The sequence below is a fragment of the Saccopteryx bilineata genome, chromosome X, assembly GCF_036850765.1.
Source record: "Saccopteryx bilineata isolate mSacBil1 chromosome X, mSacBil1_pri_phased_curated, whole genome shotgun sequence".
NCBI classification, from domain to species: Eukaryota; Metazoa; Chordata; class Mammalia; order Chiroptera; family Emballonuridae; genus Saccopteryx; species Saccopteryx bilineata.
In genome coordinates, this window is record NC_089502.1 from 133,898,833 (window position 1) to 133,922,791 (window position 23,959).

Here is a 23,959-nt window from a genome sequence, read left to right on the forward strand (position 1 = left end):
CTATAGATTCTCCAAAGAAAGATTATAGTATGTGTTATTACTTAACTTTTCAGTTGGGAAAAGGATGAATGGTGATATTTTTACATATAGATCTTCAAATTAATGAAGGATGGAAGTTTGTGGATCACTTCTTTGTAAACTGAATATGATTTATTTCTTGTACCATATATATCAGAATGGCACTCATCGATAAAACAACACAAAATCAGTGCTGGTGAGGATGTGGAGAAAAGGGAACCCTCCTGCACTGCTGGTGGGAATGCAGACTGGTGCAGCCACTGTGGAAAACAGTATGGAGATTTCTCAAAAAATTAAAAATTAAACTGCCTTTTGACCCAGCTATTCCACTTTTAAGAATATACCCCAAGAATACCATAGAACTGTTCCAGAAGGAGAAATGCACCCCCATGTTTATGGCAGCATTGTTCACAATAGCGAAGATCTGGAAACAGCCCAAGTGTCCGTCAGTGGACGAGTGGATTAAAAAGCAGTGGTACATATATACAATGGAATACTATGGGGCCATGAAAAAGAAGAAAATCTTACCTTTTGCGACAACATGGATGGACCTGGAAACTATTATGTTAAGTGAAATAAGCCAGGCATGAAAAGAAAAATATCATATGACCTCACTCATTTGAGGAATCCAATGAACAATGTGAACTGAGGAACAGAATTGAGACAGAGGAGAGATCAAAGGGACCAGAGCAAAAGAGGACAGAGGGAAGGGGGATGATAGGATGGGATAAACCTGATAGGAAGGAGGGCGCTATGGGGAGGGGAGAAAAGGAAATGTTGAGGGGAATATGGGGTAAGGGGGGTGCATTTGGGGCAACACTAGAATCTATGTAAACACAATAAATTAAAATCAATGAAAAAAATATATATATAATTTTTAAATGGAAAAAAAGAAATCTATATTCATGTGTGTACATTGAGAATTCAGTTTGCACATTTTTGATTCCCTAAATAATAACATTTGTAATTCCTTATTATTTATTATAAACAGATAGATAGAGTCAGAGAGAGGGATAGATAGGGACAGAAAGACAGGAACGGAGAGAGATGAGAAGCATCAATCATCAGTTTTTCGTTGTGACACCTTAGTTGTTCATTGATTGCTTTCTCATATGTGCCTTGACCAAGGGCCTTCAGTAGACTGACTAACTCCTTGCTTGAGCCAGCGACCTTGGGTCCAAGCTGGTGAGCTTTGCTCAAACCAGATGAACCTGCACTCAAGCTGGCGACCTTGGGGTCTCAAACCTGGGTCCTCTACATCCCAGTCCGATGCTCCATCCACTGTGCCACCGCCTGGTCAGGCTCAGTTAACACATATTTGTTGAAACTTCATACATGCAATGGTCAACGAGGGTTAAATTCTTAAGAATTAGCTTCTGTTTTAAAAAATTTTTAATAAAGTCCCGGTAATGATAACTTGACATTTAACAAAGCACCTTTAGTCTTCTTACCTAATATTTTCCTTACAATATCCAAGTGAAGTGAGTATTAGTTGGATTTGACAAGAGTCTGCAGAAGCTCATAAATTTGAGAAATCTGTTCCTGATTACATGGTAAAGGCAGAATTGAATCTTCTACCCAGGTCTTCTGGTTCCAATTTTTGTTCCCTTGCCATTATATTTCAGTCTAGCTGTAGAATAAGACATGGCATCTACAAACAGTTATCGAATGGTTCAAGGCAGGTTATGAAAAATGCCAACTAAATGGTCAAATATATGAGGAAGCACACTTCACTGCTTGCCCTCCCTCTTATTGGAGAAGGCAGCATTCTGAAAAGGCCACCATCGATCTAGCTGGCTCACTCTGAGCACCAAGTTCGTGGTTGCAAATGTTGATAAAATTATTTTATTCAGGAAATAATGAAGAAAGAGTACAAAAAGGACTGAGAGAATTCCTGGGCCCATGTTGTGAGAACTAGACATCTTTAAGTAAAATTCTGTGTATAGCAAACTACAAATAATACAGAAGCTAGTTCCAATATCCACTTTGAATCATTCCGCATTGAGGAACTGTGGAAAACTTTAATCATGTTTTTCTTGGTAAGTAATTAAATGCATTTTAAAAATTTGGATGTCAAATAAAAAATGGGCCCAAGGAAAACTAATGTAGGTGAGAGTAGGGGAATGGAGGGTTACCTGAAAAGCCCTAAAGGACTGTTTTGAGGGGATGGAAATGTTCTCTAGCTTTTTTGGGTTGTAGGTACTCAAGTTTCTATAACTTATAGGAAAGGAAACCTAAGATGTGTGAATTCTATTTTACATTAATTATACCTCAGTGTTTGAAATGTGGAAAAGAATGTACAGTTCCTCAAAATTTTTAGGGATATGTTAGCAAAAATGTTTAACAACCAATGTTCTGGGCATACATTAGTAAAACCTCTCTTTTCAAGATTCTTACTTCTGTTTTTGGTTTTTAGAACCATGCAGCTTAACTATAAGGTAAACTGATTCATACACATCATTTAATTATGTGGGTTTTTTTATTGTAATCATTAGTATTTTTCTCATAATCACTTTGGCTTTTTATTCCTAAGAACATTCTCTAACATAATAGAAGAGAAGGGTGGGGAATAAAATTATCTAGGAAAAGGTTCATCTTCACATAATTTGGTGAGTGGATGTATTTTCCTTTTTGTCTCTGTAATTGCTCCTCTCAGAACCTCTTTTCTTAGATGACGAATGTAGTGATTAAAGGAGCTTTTCATGCAAATGGGGTCCTCAAATTAATAATCTAGTTTTAAAGAATTGCTCTTGAATTCCACATGAATTTAGGAGGCAAGCTGCCCTGGCACACAGACGTGTGCATGAATCAATGAATGGACACAGTGGGTCATACTGAGTGGAGATGATCAGTACTGACAATTTTCTCTCTGACCTGGCCCTAGTCATCATTTTTCTTCAACTCGCGAATTCAGCTAGGCCATAAAAACCTTAATAACCAGCTGAATCTTCTTGCAAAGAGAGCGTGAAGCCCCAGGCTTCTTTAATCTTCTGGTGCAGTGGAAACCCGTGACAGGGCGGCATGTTCTTCCATGAATAATATTCCCATCTCAGCATCTCTTCTCTCATATGCTACATGGTTGCAAGAGGTTCTGTCAGTCTTCCATAGTTTCTTTATCTGGTCTCTGTTCCAAAAGGCCATCTGATTGTTTTCCTGTGCTTGAGAAGCTCTCAGAACTGTGAGGTAAATACAAGAATTCTGCTGCACTGCAGGGATCATGAAGTTTGGGGTTTTCCTCCTTTCCTTATACATCTTTTGCTCTAACCACCAGAGCTGAAATTGTTCTTTGGCAATGAAGGACATCTATTTCTTCATTTTTTTCTTCTTTACAGCTGGCAGTGATTATAGGAATGAATAGATAATGGGTTCATTTAGAATAGTAAGCTTCCCTCCACGCCCAGCAGAACCATCTCTTGTTCGGAGAGTCTTGCACCCAGTTACACAACCACATCCTCAGAAGCAACTTCTCCATCAATGTCATTACTTAATGATGTAGAGACCTCAAGGTCATTTCCTCCCAACTCTATCACTTTTTTGTCACTTGCAGGTCCTATATTTCTACTTATTTGGTCAGTATTTGTAGCTTCTACTTTTATTCCAGTACCCAAGTGCTCAAATACTGACTCATACAAAACTCACACTTCTTCCCAAGTGTCTGAAACAATGACAGGACTTACCTCCCCATCTAAGATTTCTGCATTTATGTAGTGAGGTACGCAGCGTGGGAATACTGCCATCATTGGTTCTTTTGCTGGTGTTGGAACTTTCCTTGGCACGTTGCTTCAGAATATCCATACTGTGACCCTGGAGTGGTGGTGACAAGATTCCTTTGTACAGTATCATAGAGAGGGCTTGTATCTTTGATGGAGAAGCTCTGAATTCCAAGTAGTTATCCCAAAAGATCTCCACCACAGTGTACCATAGACTGCTTTGCCATTATATGCTGGCCTAGATAATGCAGACCACCTGAATGGTGAACATTTCACCTTTGCACCTGCCACCTCCAGAATCTCCAAAAACGACAGTGTTGTTATACCTGTTGTACACGTAAAATCAATCTGAGTGGTTTGGTCTGCGGAGAACCTGCAGGCACTATCAGATGTTGAACACTGGATAGAATTGGAAACTGATATCATTTTGGAGCTAAAAACTTGCAGTCTGTTGACCAAAATTTATAGCTACTCCATGCATCGCTCCTCAGCTTAATCTGCAGGGTGCCGGCCATGGGTCCCATTGACTCGGCAACACTTTGACACTAAGTAACTGAGCATTTTGAAAAGATACTTTCTGCCCTGAAACAATCTCTGTGCTCTTTTGTACTGGGTTGAACAATTTCCCCCACTCTAAATTTATGTGTAACTGGAATCTTAGAATGTAATCTTATTTGAAGATAGGATCTTTGCAGGTATAATTAGTTAAGGCAGGGGTCCCCAAACTACGGCCTGCGGGCCGCATGTGGCCCCCTAAGGCCATTTATCTGGCCCCTGCCGCACTTCCGGAAGGGGTACCTCTTTCATTGGTGGTCAGTGAGAGTACTGTATGTGGCGGTGCCGCAAAGCACAGCGTGGCTCACATACAGTACTACTTCTGGTGACGTGGGACGCACACGTCATGGCTCCGGAAGTGTGTCATATCACTTGTTATGGCTAGGAGTGACAAATATGGAATCAGACATTGACCATCTCATTAGCCAAAAGCAGGCCCATAGTTCCCATTGAAATACTGGTCAGTTTGTTGATTTAAATTTACTTGTTCTTTATTTTAAATATTGTATTTGTTCCCGTTTTGTTTTTTTTACTTTAAAATAAGATATGTGTAGTGTGCATAGGGATTTGTTCATAGTTTTTTTTTTATAGTCTGGCCCTCCAATGGTCTGAGGGACAGTGAACTGGCCACCTGTATAAAAAGTTTGGGGACCCCTGAGTTAAGGTATAGCCGTACTGGCTTAGGGTGAATCCTAATGCAATGACTGGTGTCCTTATAAAGAGAGGAGAGCAAACTGAAAGACACATGGAAAAGAAGCCATGTGATGATGGAGGCAAAGATTGGGGTGAAGCATCTACAAGCCACAAAACACCCCAGTTTGCTGTCTACCACTGGAAGCCAGGAAGAGGCCTCTCTTCATAAGGGCAATGTTAATTTGGGCAGCTGGCCTCCAGAAGTGTGAAAGAATAAATTTCTGTTGTTTTAAGCCACCCAGCTTATAGTGTGTGTGTGTGTGTGTGTGTATGTGTGTGTGTGTGTGTATTTGACAGCCATGGGAAACTCATACACTTTCTTTCATTGTTAACACTGCACTATTTACAAATTCTAAGTCTCACACCAGTGAGAAGAAGCTTAGCATTGTGGTGCACCGGAGTGATTCTGAAGCCAAATTACTTTGGTTTCAATCTTGACGCTACCATTTATTAGCTGTGTGACCTTGAGCAATGTACCCCAGTGCTCTGTGCCTCATTCTCCCAGTTTTTCTGACCTCTAAATTGGGGATTAAATGAATTAATATTGTTAAGGGCTTAGGAAATGCTATTCTGTGTTTGTTACATGAAAAAAAAAGTCTGTTGGTTTGAAGTGGTACATAGAAATGGAAATTGTTCCACTGAGGAGGAATTAAGTTACGAGCTTGACCTGCAGAAATTAGGCAAGGTGGGAGAAGCAGTTTGAGCAAAGGCTTGCTGGGGATGTGAGGGAAGGGGGCTTGGTTAGAGCAGGACTTCTTGCTCTGCTTTCCATGACAGTCAGCAGCAAACCTCTAATATTTACATACAAATGGAGTCAATGAGGCTTCTTGCAGCTCCACTTTGGAGGCCACTTTGAAGTTCCTAAGGACCCAGGGTAAACAGTACCTTGGCAAACCTAGAACCAATCCCAACACCTGCAGGCAGTTCAGGATTTGAACAGCATTTCTCAAATGTGCAGATGCATTAAAATGGAGGTTTTGATTTAGTAAGCCTGGGGTGGGGCCCTGAAGTTTGCATCTCCGCTAGCAGAGTATGTGGAGACTTCTGGTCTAAGGACCATACTTAGCTCAAAATCCTTACTACTCTAAGTACGGTCCATGAACCAGCAGTATCAGTACTCCGGGAGCTGGTAAGAAATGCTAAATCTCCAGTCTCCTCACTCCACCCCAAACCCACTGAATCAGAATCTGCATTTTAGTCAGGTCTTCCGCTGATTGACACACACACTAGCCTTAGAGAAGCTCTGGATTAGAAGAGTGGGGCTAGCCCAGCTTGCTAGAGGAGAGAGTCTGGCTGGCTGCCTCTGTTCTCAGACCCAGCTACACATTAGATCCTTGTGGGTGGCTTTGAAAAATCCTGACGTCCAGGTCAAAGTGGCTCAGATATATCAAAATCTCTGCAAGTGGGGCCCTGGAAAATCGGTATTATTTTTAAACTCCCAGGTCATTTTAATGTACACTTGGGGTTAAGAATTACGGAGCTAGGGAAAAACCCCAAACAGAGTTGGAAAGAGAGACTGAGGCCATCTGGATTTCTTGGCGGGTTTTAGGTCCTTTTCTCCCAATATAGCACAACAGTTAAAGGCCTGGACTCTAGAGCAATGCAGGCTTGCCTGGGTTCAAATCTTGTCATGTGCCGCTTGCCAGCTGTGTGATGGGCAAGGTACTTACCCTCTTTGCCACTGCTTCTTTGCAATGAGAATGATAATAATAGTAACTCTGCCATAGGGTGTTAATGAAGATTAAATGAATGAAACTAAAGTGCTCATTACAGTGCTTGGCACACGGTACTATGTGTTTGTTCATCAAATATGTATATAATTCTTTCCGATGGGGGTCATTCATTTTCTCAAAATGTGTGAAGGTTTTCTCACTTTCCCATTGCTGTACCCCATCCTTGGTGCTAGGTTCTTGGACAGCAATCACACCTCTAATTGGACGTTCTATAAATGTTTGAGGGATGCATGAGTGAATGGTTATAATGCCCCCTTGTGTATTCAGTGGGAAGAAATAACAAAACATATAGTTGGTTCTACATACTCTATAGGTAGTATGAGCAAATGTTCCAGTTTGCCCAGGAAAGAGGGATTTTCCTGGACATGGAACTTAAAGTGCTAAAACTAGTGAAGTCCCAGGAAAACTGGGACAAGTGGGTCACCCTAAGTCTGAGCACATCTCAAATGTTCATTTTCTCAAAATACTGTTTCCAAATAAGCACAAAGAGAGACTCCCAAGGTCAACTCATTTATGTGCATGTAACAAAGGCAATGATGATTAGCTTCTCGGCTATGGGGTATGTGCGTGTGTGTGCACGTGTGCATGCATGTATGTACACATGCGCACCAGTAGTAGTAGTAGCTGAAATGTGTGCATTATGGAAGCAGTTTTGATATTTGAGAAGAAACACTGGATGGCCTGGTTCAAATCCTGGTTATGCCACTTAATAGCTTTATGATGTTGAGTATGTTTTGTAGCCTCCCATGTCTCAGTTTCTCCAGCTACAAAAAGGAAATGATAACAGTATCCACCTTTTGGGGATCTTTGGAAAATAGATGCATCCACGTATGTGAAGCATTTAGCAGACTGCTCGACACTTAATAAATTTGATTGATTTAGGGTTATTATTATTATCATCATCATCATCATTAACACTACCAGGCAACCTGCATCCTTACTGTGCTTCTCTCCTTTTTTTCACCTCCCAGCCTCTTCCCTTTGCTATAAGTCCTCTGCACTCTGCCTTCTGTTTATTCGCCCTGCTCTTTCCCTCCTCTACCAGAGGAGCCATCAACAATTTACCCTGCTGAGATGGACAGAGCCCCCAGTCCATCTTCAGACACACAAACCAAATGCATGCCACTATAGCATTATGAATAGCCATTAGTGTGAACATAGAAAACCAATGTACCTATTTTTCTCTGACTGGTGGATCAGAGCCAAGAAGTAGATGGCAGTGGATGTGAATTTCAGCAAACATGTGGTAAGTTCTGTCCCTATAACCTTAAAGATACAATGGAGAATCATAAGCCCATGAATCACTATTAAAATTAAATGATTACTGTTTGAAGAATGAGTCAGAATGCTAAGTAATACAGGTTTCTGGTGGAGCAGTAAGGCATTTCTCAAGCTTCTTTCATTTACTTCTTCTCATCTATGATTTGGCAGAAATTATGAAAGCTATATATCAGATATGCAGGAGATTAGAAAAATAGCATATACTTTTAATGGAGAATAAAGATATAAAAATATCATGACCCCTGAATATAATGATATGAAATTCACATGGATAAATTTAAATCTTGTTCAAAGGTCCAAATAAAACCCTACTTGAACATATATAAATTAATATATTATATATCATATAATTAATATATTAATTATAAAAATGGAATATACTATATTACTAAACATAGCTTATACTTTTGCATGTCCTATAGACCCATAAATTCTACTTCTAGTAATTTACCTTAAAGAAAAAATGTATATATAGGTGGGTAGAGGGAAGGGTAAAAAGAAAGCCTAGAAATAAAGCCAGTGTAGAACTAATAATAATATTTTTAAAAACTGGAGAGCAGCCTATGTATATGTCAGTGAGGATTGATAATTAAATTATGGTAAACTTAAATCAAAAGAAAATGAGGCAAACCTTAAAAATTGTACTGTACCAACTCAATGTTTGTCAAACCAGGATCTAAAAACCTTATGCAATAGAGTTTTCTGGGGTGCTGGTTAAGCATACAGGTTTCTAAGCCCTCCCTAGAATGCTGAATTAGCATCTCTGGGGGAAGATCCAGGGAAATATATTTTTTAACAAGCACCTCAGATAATTCTGATACAGACTTAAAGTTTGAGAATAGCTATATAAAATAACATTTATGACATTGGAAAGTGTTCATGATATAATAAGTGACAAAATAAGATAAAAATGAATGGTCCCTTTTATGTAGATGACTATTTGTGTAGAAGACATTATGGAAGGATAAAAGCCCAAATGATAGGTTAATTTAATGTTACATGGAAAGATGGTGTGCAGATATGTAGTCCCACTTTATTCTGTACCTGTCATATAATACCTAGACTATTTCATTTAAGTAGGTAAAATCTACTTAGACTAAAACAGTAATGGCTATATGGGCAATGAAGAGGAGGAGAGATAAAGGATCTAAAGTTTAGAAGAATGGTGATGCATTAATGCAGCAAATATGTCACAAGGATAAGCTGCTTTAGGGAAGAATGATAAGTTGCTTTTCAACATGGCAAGTTAGAGGTAGTACTTATGGCAAGTCCTACAGGAAGTAAATAAAAGGCAGTTGGGATTCTGGCTCTAGAAGAAATTGAGTGGAGTGGAGTTGTTAATTTAAAGATAAATAAAATTTATAGCATTGCTTAATCAAGATGGAATATCAAATAGATATGGAAGAAAAGGTGGCCAAGATCAACTGTCTAGAGAATTCCTTTGATTATTGGAAAGAAAAGGAATAAGAGTCAGTAAAGGAATAAAAGAGGGCATGATCAGAAAGGTAGAAGATAAGCCAGTAAGCTTTAGTGTTACCAGCCATGCCTCTGATGAGAGTTTGGGGGAGAAGTTAAAGAGTCAGCCTAGTGGACAGATAAGTCAGTGGGGACTTTCTACGGAGGTGTTTTGGAGAGCAGTGGTATCCATAGGCAGATGGCAAGGAGTTAAGGGCAATCAAGCAGTAAGGAAGGCAAAAGAACTGACGCAGCCATTGCTACATTTTGAGTTCACTTAGTGGCCATTCTCATTGTTGATAATGACTCCCTAGTCTTCATGCTTCTTTCAAGACAAAGCTGGGACAATTTTTTTCACAGCATTCTTTCTTTCTTTTATTTTTAAATTATTTTTTTTATTTTTCAATTATAGTTGACATACAATATTATATATTTCACACATATACCCAGTTATTAGACATTATATAACTTACTAAGTGATCATACTGATAAGTCTTGAACCCATGCATGGTTATTAAAATATTATTGACTTTTTTTCTTATGCTGCACTTTACATCCATCCCTATGACTTTCTGTAATAACCAATTTGTAGTTCTTAATTCCTTCACCTCCCCCTCATCCTCCCAATCCCCCTCCCATCTAACAACTGTCAAAATGTTCTCTGTATCTATGAGTCTATTTCCATTCTACTTGTTCAATTATTTTGGTTTTTAGATTCAATTGTTAATAGATATGTATTTATTGTCATTTTATTGTTCAAAAGTTTTTTTTTCGTTTTTAAAAAGGATTTTATTTTATTTTTTAAATTAATTTTAATGGGGTGACATTGATAAATCAGGGTACATATGTTCAGAGAAAACATCTCTAGGTTATTTTGACATTTGATTATGCTGCATTCTCATCACTAAAAGTCCAATTGTCTTCAGTCACCTTCTAACTGGTTTTCTTTGTGCCCCTCTCCACCTCCAGCTCCCTCCCTCTCCCCTCCCACCCCATAACCCCCACACTCTTGTCCATGTCTCTGAGTCTCATTTTTATGTCCCACCTATGTATGGAATCATATAGTTCTTAGTTTTTTCTGATTTACTTATTTCGCTCAGTAAAATGTTATCAAGGTTCATCCATGTTGTTGTAAATGATTGGATGTCATCATTTCTTATGGCTGAGTAGTATTCCATAGTATATATTTGCCAATATTTCTCCATGGGCAAGTGAAATAAAAGACAGGATAAACAAATGAGACTATATCAAACTAAAAAGCTTTTGCACAGCTAAAGACAACAAGAACAGAATAAAAAGACAAACTACACAATGGGAGAGCATATTTGATAGTACGTCTGTTCAAAGTTTTGATCTTTATTTTTTCTTCTTCTTAAAGAAGACCCTTGAACATTTCATATAATACTGGTTTGGTGGTAATGAGCTCCTTTAGCTTTTTCTTGTCTGAGAAGCTCTTTATATGTCCTTCCATTCTAAAGGACAGCTTTGCTGGGTAGAGTAATTTGGGTTGTAGGTCCTTGCTTCTCATCACTTTGATTATTTCTTGCCACTTTCTTCTGGCCTACAAAGTTTCTGTAGAGAAGTCAGCTGACAATCTTATTGGAACTCTCTTGTGATAACAACTTCTTTTCTCTTGCTGCTTTTAACTTTGTCTTTAAACTTTTGCATTTTAATTATGATGTGTCTTAGTGTCAGCCTCTTTGAGTTCATCTTGCTTGAGACTCTGCCCTTTCTAGACTTGGATATCTATTTCCTTCTCCAGGTTAGGGAAGTTTTCTGCATTATTTTTTTCAAATGGGTTTTCAATTTCTTGCTCTCTCTCTTCTCCTTTTGGTACCCCCATGATATAAATTTGGTAGACCTGAAGTTGTCCCAGAGGCTCCTTACACTATCTTCATTTTTTTACATTCTCCTTTCTTTTTGCTGTTCTGATTGGGTGTTTTTTGCTTCCTTATATTTCAAATTGCTGATTTGATTCTTGGCTTGATGCACTCTGCTGTTGATTTCCTGTAAAGTATTCTTCATTTCAGTTAGTCTATCCTTCATTTCTGACTGGTTCTTGTTTTATGGTTTCTGTGTCTTTTTGATGCTCATTATTTCTTTGGTGAAGTCCTCACTAAGTTCCTTGAGCATCATTATAACCATTGTTTTGAACTCTGTATTTAGTTCCTTGCCTCCATTTTACTTAGTTATGTTTCTGGAGATTTCTCCTGTTCTTTCCTTTGGAACATGTTTCTTTGTCTCTACTTTTTGGCTGCTCCCCTGTGTTTGTTTCTATGTATTAGGCAGAGTTGCTCTGTCTCCCAGATTTGGTAGAGTGGCCTTGTGTAGTAGGTATCCTGTAGGGCCCAGTGGCACAGCCTCCCCAAGTCATCAAGTTGGGTGCTTCAAGTGTGCCTTTGTGTGGGCTGTGTGCACTGTCCTGTTGTAGTCGAGCCTTGTTTGTTGTTAGTGTCACTAAGAGGAATGGACCCCCAGACTGATCAGCTTTTGAAAACAAGCTGTGATTTCAGTGGAGAAACAGCTGTGCAGGAGTCAATTCTACTAAGCGGAACTTGCTGCAGTGGGGCTTTGGTGCTCATCAGGTCCACCCCTTGAGTGTGTTGCTTGTGGAGGTGGTAGGGTTGTAATTTGGTGTGGTCTGAAGCTGTCCACTGAGTGAACTAGCTCTGGGACCTCCTGGGAGGTACAAGGTCAGCCACTGCCTGTACCTTGCCTGGGTCCACCTGGCATGAGCTACAAAATGATGTGGAGATGGCTGCTACTTCTGTTGGGCTTGGAGGTGCCCAGGAGAAGCCAAGCTGTGAACCAAGGCTGGCTACCACTAGTGCAGGGCCTGGGGCCACTTAACAAGATGTATGGGATATGTAGTGGTCAGATGCTACTTGTTTGAAAGATTTTAGGAAAGTCTAAAGCATGAGCCAAGACATGGAGAAGCCACTGAAAACTGCCTGGTTGGGCCTGCAGGTTGAGTGGGGCATGGTCTTAGGAAATCACTTGGGCAGGGCAAACAGTGTGAGTAAAATTGATGGAAACTCAGATATGGTGCTTGCCTGCCGGCTCTGTGTGGAAGGGGGAGGTCTCAGAAGAGGAACAATGGCTTCTGCCAGCACTTTTGTCTGGCAGAAAGCTGTCCCCCCAGCTCTTACCCTGATGTATGACAATCCAGATCCTCCCCATATGTCCCTGCTTCTTTTCAAGCTGCTGCCCCAGTGCTAGAGCTCAGAGGGGGTGAGTCTAAGTCTGTGCATGGGCCCTTTAAGAGGAGCTGCCTAGGACTTCCACAGCTCTCCACCTCCCTCAGTCACACTCTCCACTGGTTTGCACAGCCAGAAGTTATAGGGACTTCTCTTCCTGGCACTGGAACCCTGTGCTGGGGAGCCTGGTGTGGGGCTGGGACCCCTTGCTCCTCAGAGGGAACCTCTGCAGCTGAGGTATCCCTTCCAATTTTAAACTGCCACATGTGGGTGCGGGACAAGCCCCTTCCACATCTCCGCCCCTCCTACCAGTCTTGTTGTGGCTTCTTCTTAATTCCCTAGTTAGTAGACTTTCATTCAGCCAGATTGCAGGCGGTTCTGAATGATGATTCTGTAGCTTAGTTGTGATTTTGCTGTGGTTGTGGGAGGATGCAAGTACTGCATTTACCTATGCTGTCATCTTGACTGGAAGTCTCTCCTCAGAATGCTTTTTCCCAGAGAAAATTAACTGGAATTTGGGTATTTCTCCCTTCATGGAACTTTCAGTTATTCTGTGCAGTATACTTTTTGAGAGGTAATTTATATTTCCCCTTCCAGCATTTTTCCTTTTCTTTCCCTACTCTGTTTTTTGGGGGCTTTTTTTTGTTGTTGTTTGTTTGGTTGGGTTTTTTTTTGCCATGGTAAAGATTTGAGGATGGACAAAGAGTAGAAGTTTCCTACAAAACATTTCCCTTCCTGGCTTTTGTTTTCAAAAGCCTCAATCCCTCCAAGGAATTGTAATAGTGTCCTAGAGTGTCAGGCAAGAGAATGAGAATACTTTTGAGAAAAGGAAGGATTTTCCTAAGACAAAAAGACATTCCTCTGGTTTGGGACAGGAGAAATGTCTGAGAGCCTGGAGAGACATGAGTCCCTGCAGTCTTCGTCATGGCAGTACCAGAAGAGGAGGCTGACTTCAGACAATAGAGCAGAGGGAGAAAATTTGGACCAAGGCCTAGGCTCCCAGCTAGACAGGGTTTCCACAGCCCCTAGCATAGCCAAACATCAGCAGAGTCTAGGGAGCTGAAGGTATCCTTTGATCTGGGGCTGTAACATCTCAATGATACCTCTGGACCTGAGGTCTAGAGGGTTACTCTGATATGTTAGCAGTGCCTGAGATCCAGAACCTTGGAATATCCCAAAGAGTTGGGCAGAGGACCCAAGAATGTCTGGGACTGGAATTTCTACCAGCCTGGCAGGAAGGAGATGGTTGCTTTATTGAAGATAAAGACAAGCACTCTTTCTTGCTCACCTGAGTTTATGGATTGAGATTTATGTCTATTGCACTCAAGGAAGTCAGGTTCATTTTCTCAAACAAGATGTATGCTTTCTTCCCCTGAGAAGACAACCAAGATGGTAGGGTGAGGAGTTTCAAGTGATGTGACAACTCGTATATAGGTAGTACGTAGTCACTTTGGTAGGATGTCTAGAGGAGGGTAAAAAACGGTGACCTTATTGTCAGAGAAATGGATTCTAGTGCATCTCTGCTGCTTTAGCTGCCTGAAACTTTGGTCAGGATATTCCATCTCCCTGGGCCTCAATTTCTTCTTATGTAAAATGAAAGCATTGGATTGACTGCTCAAGCTCCTCCCACATTTGAATACTCTTTGGCTTGGTTCTCTCTTCTCTACTGGTAAACTGAGTTTTTTCTCTTTAAGAAATGAGGTCAATTATGCAGCCCTGTCACTGCTGAGCTACTGTCAGCTAGACTAGCACATGGAATAAAACCAGCAAGTTAGGGCAGCTTACATTACTGAGGAGGCTACAAGAGTGCACTTTGGACCCTAGATATGGTCCCTTTGCCTTAAAGATTTAATCAAGGGGGAAAGAAGGTGATGAACCACTAAGTTGGTTCTTTAAGACTGGGCCATCCAGTGAAGATGGGTTTGCACAGTAGTCTCAGAGGGCTAATTTATCACTCTGGAGAACTGTTTTTCATTAACATAACTCATTACTGCTGGGATTGGCTAGACCACCTTTGGAAGAGGTTAAGTTACCTTTTAATCGGTGTATGGAAGAACAAAGTTTCAATTCCATCATGGCATAGCAACCTTGCTAATTTGACATTTTATAAAAGCCAAGGCAGCTTTAATTACACCTGTGTGATACAACCAGGATTATTTCCAGAGAGGTAGAAGACAGGAAAGGAGGGTTTCTGCGGCTGTTATCCCAACTGGCATAATTGATGTGGGTGCTGTGGGTTATAGCTAATGGTCTGTGTTTAATTATGGAGGTAGTGACACAGGATTCCAGGATGATAAGGCGCTAACCAGATGATGTAGCACTTTCTCAGTGATGAGCTCACTGGCTAGGGTCAGTACAGTAACAAGGTAGTCTAAATTCTATGTTTTTCCTGAAATGTGGGCTTGGTTTCCAAGAAGCACAGGGCTGTATTTATGTCTCCCAATCCACTGACAAGATCTCTTAGGAGAACAATCACACACAGGCCCTAGATGAAAGTGTTTTGAAATCCACTGCCCTAGGAATTCATTCCTTATTTAAACCAGGATAATAATTTACATTGATATGTATCTAAAACTCATCAGCCACAGTGGAAAGATGGGACTTTTCACCTCGTCTTATTCCTCAAAGCAATAAAACAACACACAAACTGTCTTTTATCCACTAGCTTGAAAAATAATGATAGGAACAATTGTCAAACTGCATATTATACCATATATATTATCAACTTTTAACAAAAGAAACTTCAGGTTTTAGCTGGACAGATGGCTGCCCAGCTTAATACTACAGAGGGTCCTTGGGTTACAGTCTCAACATACAACATTTCAAGTCTACAATGCTCACTCCCATAAAAACAAAACAATTGAGACATGAGTGTTTCAGCTTATGCTGTTAGTGTTGTACTATTTTTACACTCATTTCTTGGTCATTTTTTACACTCATTTTTTGTCATTTTTTCTGTTACTATAGGACAGTGTGCAGTAGAGTATATTTATGTCCTTTTCCTTTTCTTGTGGCTTGGTTGTGTTTTACATTTTAGATTACGATTTTACAACTGTGTTAGGATAGGTAAGTGACTTAGGCTAGGGTGTTTTTGACCTACACCAAAATTTGGGTTATGTCACTGTCATAGGAACAGAACTGCATTGTAACCCAAGGATCCCCTGTGTATTTCTCAGCATCTGTGGCAGCAACATAAGACCATGTGACTCAGTTTTAACCAATAAGGAGCAGAGTTTATGTGTGTAATGTCTGAGTCATTCTCTGAAAGGAAACTTCTCACCCTTCACTTCTGCTTTCACTTTTCCTTTGGGTAAGAACAAAGTTGTGGTGGGTGGTGTTTCACTTTCAGTCTTGAAGATAAGGAAGACACCCATTGGGATAATGGAACAATAAGAGAGAAAGAACCTGTGTTCCTACATGACCTTGGGAAACAAGTCACCCTGCTTCTATCAACTTGGACTTTTGCAGATAACTAGATCTTCTATCTTATTTAAGTCACTGTAATTTTGGTCTCTGTTAAAACAAATATAGTGACTTACATTAATAGAGCACCTTCCAGTTTGAAAATCACTTTCTTTTATACATTTTATCTCTTAGCTGCACAAGGCAAGCAGATGAAATAGATAGGTGAGGATGTGGTAAGAGCATCTACTTGACAGGGGAGGACACTGAGGTTTAGAGAGGCCGTACATTTTGTCCTCAGTCACACACTTATGTAGACATGGAATTACATGTTGAACCCAAGTATTCTGACTCTTATTCCAGTGCTTCTTTTACTGTAATAGTGCCTCTTCATCTTTAGAAACCTCAAGACAAGTCCTGTATGTGCAGGAGAGGGAAATTTTCATTCATTGAAACTCTTGCTATTTTGCTGGCTTAAGCCATTCAGCTCGTCTTACCTCTCTACCTCCTACAGACATTCCACCAAAATAACAAAAATACAAAGCTTCATAAAGTAGAATTTTTAAAAATGGTTGCTAGCTTTGCTTAATGTCAGAACTTCTGAGGGTCAAAGGAGGGGCAGTGGGAAGAGTATTTTATCAACAACATTGTTTAGAATTGTCAGCACATGGGGTAATAAAAAGCAGAACTACATTTAGTCAGTTTTATTATTGTTTGTAAATTCTCCACAGGCAGCAAACACCTTACTACCTGTACCCCATTTTTGCCTGCACCTTGGATGGACCACTTCCATCATGCTCCCCCTTAGTATGCCACAAAATAATATTAAGGAAGGAAAAGCAAAATCCTGAAATGTCAAATGAAATTAATTCTTGCTTTGTTCTCTTTGATATGTGTACATGTCCAGTAAATGACTACGATGTATGTACCAATTGTCACCTGTTTCATTTAGAAGAGTTTTCAAAAGAAAAGGAAAACTTGCCTGTTTCTTTCATTTATTCCTTCCCTCTTATCACCATAGTTACAAGAGTTGGTTCTGTGTATTTTTTTAAAGCTGGCATTTTGCCCAACCCAAATTGATTATAAAGGATGGGAGGGACAGTTGAGATCTGTGGCTTGATTCCCCAGGAAGCTGGCTGTTTAGAAAGATAGCACTGACAGCTGAGACAGTCTGCAGATGGGAAGACAAGTCTAGAGATTCCCTTGTTTATTACAGAGCTGCTGAATGACTCACTAGGTTGGGCTCTTCCTTGGAGGAGTCAGAAAGATAAGTGCCTAAGTGCTTGGGAGAAATCAGCAAAAAGGTTCTTTCCTCAAAGGCTTTGCAAGAGGGGGTTGCCAGATTAAATACAGGACACCAGTTAAATATACATTTTATGTAAACAACAAATACTTTTTTTAGTATAAGTATGTCTCCAATATTTCATGGAACATGCGTATACTTAAGTATTATTCCTTACCTGAAATGCAAATTTTAACAGGGCATCCTGTATTTTTATTTGTGAAATCTGGCAGCCCTACTTATAGAAATCTAGTAAGAATTTATAAAATGGTCTCTTTTGGTTCAGGAATAGCCAACCTTGTTTTTCTCCTAAAGGATTATGTAGACTGATTTTATTTATTGGTGGGTGGGAACATATGGAGGAGAGGGGGAAAGATCAACGGGAAAGAGATAGGACAGGAGACTGTCGTCTGAGTCTTGCTCTGCCAGCAACTGGCTGTATGAAGTTGGACAAAACATTTCACCTGTCTGAGCATTGACATCCTAAAAGGAGGGGATTAAATGGTCCTTCTCAGGATACAATAATTCTATAGTCTTATGTCTTTTCTCCATGCTACAAATATTGTGACAAGTCATTTTCCTCAGAGATTATGTAACTTGGAGCTTTCCAGTAGAAATAAAATGCAAGTTACATGTGTAATTTTAGATTTTCTAATAGTCACATTATAAAACTAAAAACAAGTGGAATTCATTTTAATAATATTTTATTTAATCAATTATATTAACTATTGTCATTTTAATATACAATTAAAATAAAATGATTAATTAGATAATTTTCATTTTTGAATTAAGTCTTCAAAATTTAGTGTGAATCCTTATAGCGTATCTTAATTTGGACTAGCCACATTTAAGATATCATTAGCCACATGTGGCTATTGTAAGGCACAGGTATAAGCTAAATAAATAATTCGATAGATAAATAGAAAACAAAATAAATTTTAGAGAGGCAAATAAAGAATGAAGTCTGTAGCAAGTTATAGAGAAAAACTAGACTATTGAGGAATAGAGTCATGGGCTTTTAAAAATTAGTATACAGGCCCTGGCCGGTTGGCTCAGCGGTAGAGCGTCGACCTGACGTGCGGGGGACCCGGGTTTGATTCCCGGCCAGGGCACATAGGAGAAGCACCCATTTGCTTCTCCACTCCACCCCTCCTTCCTCTCTGTCTCTCTCTTCCCCTCCCACAGCCAAGGCTCCATTGGAGGAAAGATGGCCCAGGTGCTGGGGATGGCTCCTTGGCCTCTGCCCCAGGCGCTAGAGTGGCTCTGGTCATGGCAGAGCGATGCCCCGGAGGGGCAGAGCATCGCCCCCTGGTGGGCAGAGCATCGCCCCCGGTGGGCGTGCTGGGTGGATCCTGGTTGGGCGCATGCGGGAGTCTGACTGTCTCTCCCCGTTTCCAGCTTCGGAAAAGTACAAAAAAATTAAAAAAAATTAGTATACAGTTGATCATTAGTCATTAATTCCATATTTGTGAATTTGCCTACTGTTGGGCAGATAAAATATATTTTTTTTAAGTTTTTTTTATAATAAATTTTTATTAATGGTAATGGGATGACATTAATAAATCAGGGTACATATATTCAAAGAAAACATGTCTAGGTTATTTTGTCATTAAATTATGTTGCAAACCCCTCGCCCAAAGTCAGATTGTCCTCCGTCACCCTCTATCTAGTTCTCTGTGCCCCTCCCCCTCCCCCTAACTCTCTCCCTCCCTCCCTCCCATGTCCTCCCTCCCCCCCACCCTTGGTAACCACCACACTCTTGTCCATGTCTCTTATTCTCATTTTTATGTTCCACCAATATATGGAATCATGTAGTTCTTGTTTTTTTCTGATTTACTTATTTCACTCCTTATAATGTTATCAAGATCCCACCATTTTGCTGTAAATGATCTGATGTCATCATTTCTTATGGCTGAGTAGTATTCCATAGTGTATATGTGCCACATCTTCTTTATCCAGTCTTCTATTGAAGGGCTTTTTGGTTGTTTCCATGTCTTGGCCACTGTGAACAGTGCTGCAATGAACATGGGGCTACATGTGTCTTCACGTATCAATGTTTCTGAGGTTTTGGGGTATATACCCAGTAGAGGGATTGCTGGGTCATAAGGTAGTTCTATTTGCAGTTTTTTGAGGAACCACCATACTTTCCTCCATAATGGTTGTACTACTTTACAGTCCCACCAACAGTGAATGAGGGTTCCTTTTTCTCCACAGCCTCTCCAACATTTGCTATTACCCGTCTTGTTGATAATAGCTAATCTAACAAGAGTGAGGTGGTATCTCATTGCAGTTTTGATTTGCATTTCTCTAATAACTAATGAAGCTGAGCATCTTTTCATATATCTGTTGGCCATTTGTATCTCTTCCTGGGAGAAGTGTCTGTTCATGTCCTCTTCCCATTTTTTTATTGGATTGTTTGTTTGTTTGTTGTTGAGTTTTATGAGTTCTTTGTAAATTTTGGATATTAGGCCCTTATCTGAGCTGTCGTTTGAAAATATCAGTTCCCATATAGTTGGCTGTCTGTTTATTTTGATATCAGTTTCTCTTGCTGAGCAAAAACTTTTAATTCTGATGTAGTCCCATTCATTTATCTTTGCCTTCACTTCTCTTGCCATTGGAGTCAAGTTCATAAAATGTTCTTTAAAACCCAGGTCCATGATTTTAGTACCTATGTCTTCTTCTATGTACTTTATTGTTTCAGGTCTTATATTTAGGTCTTTGATCCATTTTGAATTAATTTTAGTACACGGGGACAGGCTGTAGTCGAGTTTCATTCTTTTGCATGTGGCTTTCCAGTTTTCCCAACACCATTTGTTGAAGAGGCTTTCTTTTCTCCATTGTGTGTTGTTGGCCCCTTTATCAAAGATTATTTGACCATATATATGTGGTTTTATTTCTGGGCTTTCTATTCTGTTCCATTGGTCTGAGTGTCTATTTTTCTGCCAATACCATGCTGTTTTGATTATCGTGGCCCTATAATATAGTTTAAAGTCAGGTATTGTAATGCCCCCAGCTTCATTCTTTTTCCTTAGGATTGTTTTGGCTATTCGGAGTTTTTTATAGTTCCATATAAATCTGATGATTTTTTGTTCCATTTCTTTAAAAAATCTCATAGGGATTTTGATGGGAATTGCATTAAATTTGTATATTGCTTTGGGTAATATGGCCATTTTGATAATATTTATTCTTCCTATCCAAGAACAAGGAATATTTTTCCATCTCATTGTATCTTTTTCGATTTCCCTTAACAATGCTTTGTAATTTTCATTATATAGGTCCTTTACGTTCTTTGTTATGTTTACTCCTAGGTATTTTATTTTTTTTGTTGCAATCGTGAAGGGGATTATTTTTTTGAGTTCGTTTTCTAATATTTCATTGTTGGCATATAGAAAGGCTATGGACTTTTGTATGTTAATTTTGTATCCTGCGACCTTACTGTATTGGTTTATTGTTTCTAATAATCTTTTTGTGGAGTCCTTCGGGTTTTTGATGTATAGGATCATATCATCAGCAAAAAGTGATAGCTTTACTTCTTCTTTTCCGATATGGATGCCTTTTATTTCTTTGTCTTGTCTGATTGCTCTGGCCAGAACTTCTAGCACCACGTTAAATAAAAGTGGAGAGAGTGGACAACCCTGTCTTGTTCCTGATTTAAGGTAGAAAGTCCTCAGTTTTATGCCGTTTAATAGGATGTTGGCTGATGGTTTATCATATATGGCCTTTATCATGTTGAGATATTTTCCTTCTATACCCATTTTGTTGAGAGTCTTAAACATAAAATTGTGTTGTATTTTATCAAAAGCCTTTTCTGCATCTATTGATAAGATCATGTGGTTTTTGTTCTTTGTTTTGTTGATATGGTGTATTACGTTAACCGTTTTGTGTATGTTGAACCATCCTTGAGATTCTGGGTAAATCCCACTGGATCATGATGGATTATTTTTTCAATATGTTGTTGTATTCGGTTTGCCAGTATTTTGTTTAGTATTTTAGCATCTGTATTCATTAGAGATATTGGTCTGTAGTTTTCTTTCTTTGTGCCATCCTTGCCAGGTTTTGGTATGAGGGTTATGTTGGCCTCATAAAATGTGTTTGGAAGTATTGCTTCTTCTTCAATTTTTTGGAAGACTTTGAGTAGAATAGGAACCAAGTCTTCTTTGAATGTTTGATAGAATTCACTAGTATAACCGTCTGGGCCTGGACTTTTATTTTTGGGGAGATTTTTAATAGTTTTTTCTATTTCCTCCCTGCTGATTGGTCTGTTTAGGCTTTCTGCTTCTTCATGACTCAGTCTAGGAAGGTTGTATTGTTCTAGGAATTTATCCATTTCTTCTAGATTGTTGTATTTGGTGGCATATAATTTTTCATAGTATTCTACAATAATTCTTTGTATATCTATGATGTCTGTGGTGATCTCTCCTCTTTCATTTTGGATTTTATTTATTTGAGTCCTGTGTCTTTTTTCCTTGGTGAGTCTTGCCAAGGGTTTGTCAATTTTGTTGATCTTTTCAAAGAACCAGCTCCTTGTTTTATTGATTTTTTCTATAGTTTTTCTGTTCTCTATTTCATTTATTTCTGCTCTGATTTTTATTATCTCCTTTCTTCGGCTGGTTTTGGGTTGTCTTTGTTCTTCTTTTTCTAGTTCCTTAAGGTGTGAAGTTAAGTGGTTTACTTCGGCTCTCTCTTGTTTGTTCATATAGGCCTGAAGTGATATGAACTTTCCTCTTATTACTGCTTTTGCTGCATCCCAGAGATTCTGATATGTCGTATTTTCATTTTCATTTGTCTGTATATATCTTTTGATTTCTGTGCTTATTTCTTCTTTGACCCATTCATTTTTTAGAAGTGTGTTGTTTAGTTTCCACATTTTTGTGGGTTTTCCCCCCTCTTTTTTGCAGTTGAATTCTAGTTTCAAGGCTTTATGATCAGAAAATATGCTTGGTACAATTTCAATTTTTCTAAATTTGCTGATATTGTCTTTGTGGCCCAACATATGGTCAATTCTTGAGAATGTTCCATGTACACTAGAGAAAAATGTATACTCTGTCGCTTTGGGATGAAGTGTCCTGTAGATGTCTATCATATCCAGGTGTTCTAGTATTTCGTTTAAGGCCACCATATCTTTATTGATTCTCTGTTTGGATGACCGATCTAGAACCGTCAGCGGTGTATTGAGGTCTCCAAGTATGATTGTATTTTTGTTAGTTTTTGTTTTAAGGTCAATACGTAGCTGTCTTATATATTTTGGTGCTCCTTGGTTTGGTGCATATATATTAAGGATTGTTATGTCTTCTTGATTCAACTTCCCCTTAATCATTATGAAATGACCATTTTTGTCTCTGAGTACTTTTTCTGTCTTGTAGTCAACATTATTAGATATGAGTATTGCTACGCCTGCTTTTTTTTGGGTGTTGTTTGCTTGGAGCATTGTTTTCCAGCCTTTCACTTTGAATTTGTTTTTATCCTTGTTGCTTAGATGTGTTTCTTGTAGGCAGCATATAGTTGGATTTTCTTTTTTAATCCATTCTGCTACTCTGTGTCTTTTTATTGGTAAGTTTAATCCATTTACATTTAGTGTAATTATTGACACTTGTGGGTTCCCTACTGCCATTTTATAAATTGCTTTCTGTTAGTTTTGTATCTAGTTTGATTCTTCTCTTGTTTTTCTATCATTTGTTTTTGTTTGTTTGTGTTCCATACTTCTTTCCTCTGTTGCTACCTTTTTTAAGTCGAGTGTTTTTGTGGTGGTTTTTTTAAGGGTGGTTACCATTAAGTAATGAAAAGGGTACCTACCATATTCATTGTAGTACCCTATCCTATAAGTATTTCTGCACTTCATCATCCTTTGCTACTGTTAATCTCCATCCTCTCCCCCCTTTTTTTCCTTTGTTGTCACAGTTTAAGTTTGGTTTTATTGTGTTCTTGGTGGAGCTGTTACTTGTGGTGTTGTTTTCTTTTGTTCTTTGAATCTGGTTGGAAAACCCCCTTTAGTATTTCCTGGAGTGGGGGCTTTCTGTTGATAAATTCTCTCATCTTTTCTGTATTTGTGAATGTTTTTATATCTCCTTCATACTTGAAGGATAGCTTTGATGGGTATAGTATTCTTGGCTGAAAGTTCCTCTCTTTCAGGGCTTTAAATATTGGGGTCCACTCTCTTCTAGCTTGTAGAGTTTCTGCTGAGAAATCTGATGATAATCTAATAGGCCTTCCTTTATATGTTGTACTCTTCTTTTCCCTGGCTGCCTTGAGAATTTTTTCCTTGTCATTGGTTTGTGTCATCTTTATTATGATGTGCCTTGGAGTGGGTTTGTTGGGGTTAAGAAAACTTGGTGTTCTGTTTGCTTCTTGAATTTGAGGCTTTAGTTCCTTCCACAGGCTTGGGAAGTTCTCGTCTATTATTTGTTTGAGTATATTCTCCATTCCATTTTCTTTCTCTTCTCCCTTTGATATACCTATTATTCTTATGTTATTCTTTCTGATGGAGTCAGACAATTCCTGTAGGGCTTTCTCGTTTTTTATTATTTTTGAGTCTCTTTCTTCTTCTCTCTGTTGTGCCTCAAGTTGTTTGTCTTCTATTTCACTAATCCTATCTTCAATCTGGGCTGTTCTGTTAGCTAAGCTTGTTACCTCGTT

At 39.0% G+C, this 23,959-nt stretch overlaps 1 pseudogene; it reads right to left on the bottom strand.

Moving 5' to 3' along the window:
- Positions 1 to 2,932: 2,932 nt before the first annotated feature.
- LOC136317439 (protein Mdm4 pseudogene) lies at positions 2,933 to 4,154 on the bottom strand (annotated as a pseudogene).
- Positions 4,155 to 23,959: the final 19,805 nt, after the last annotated feature.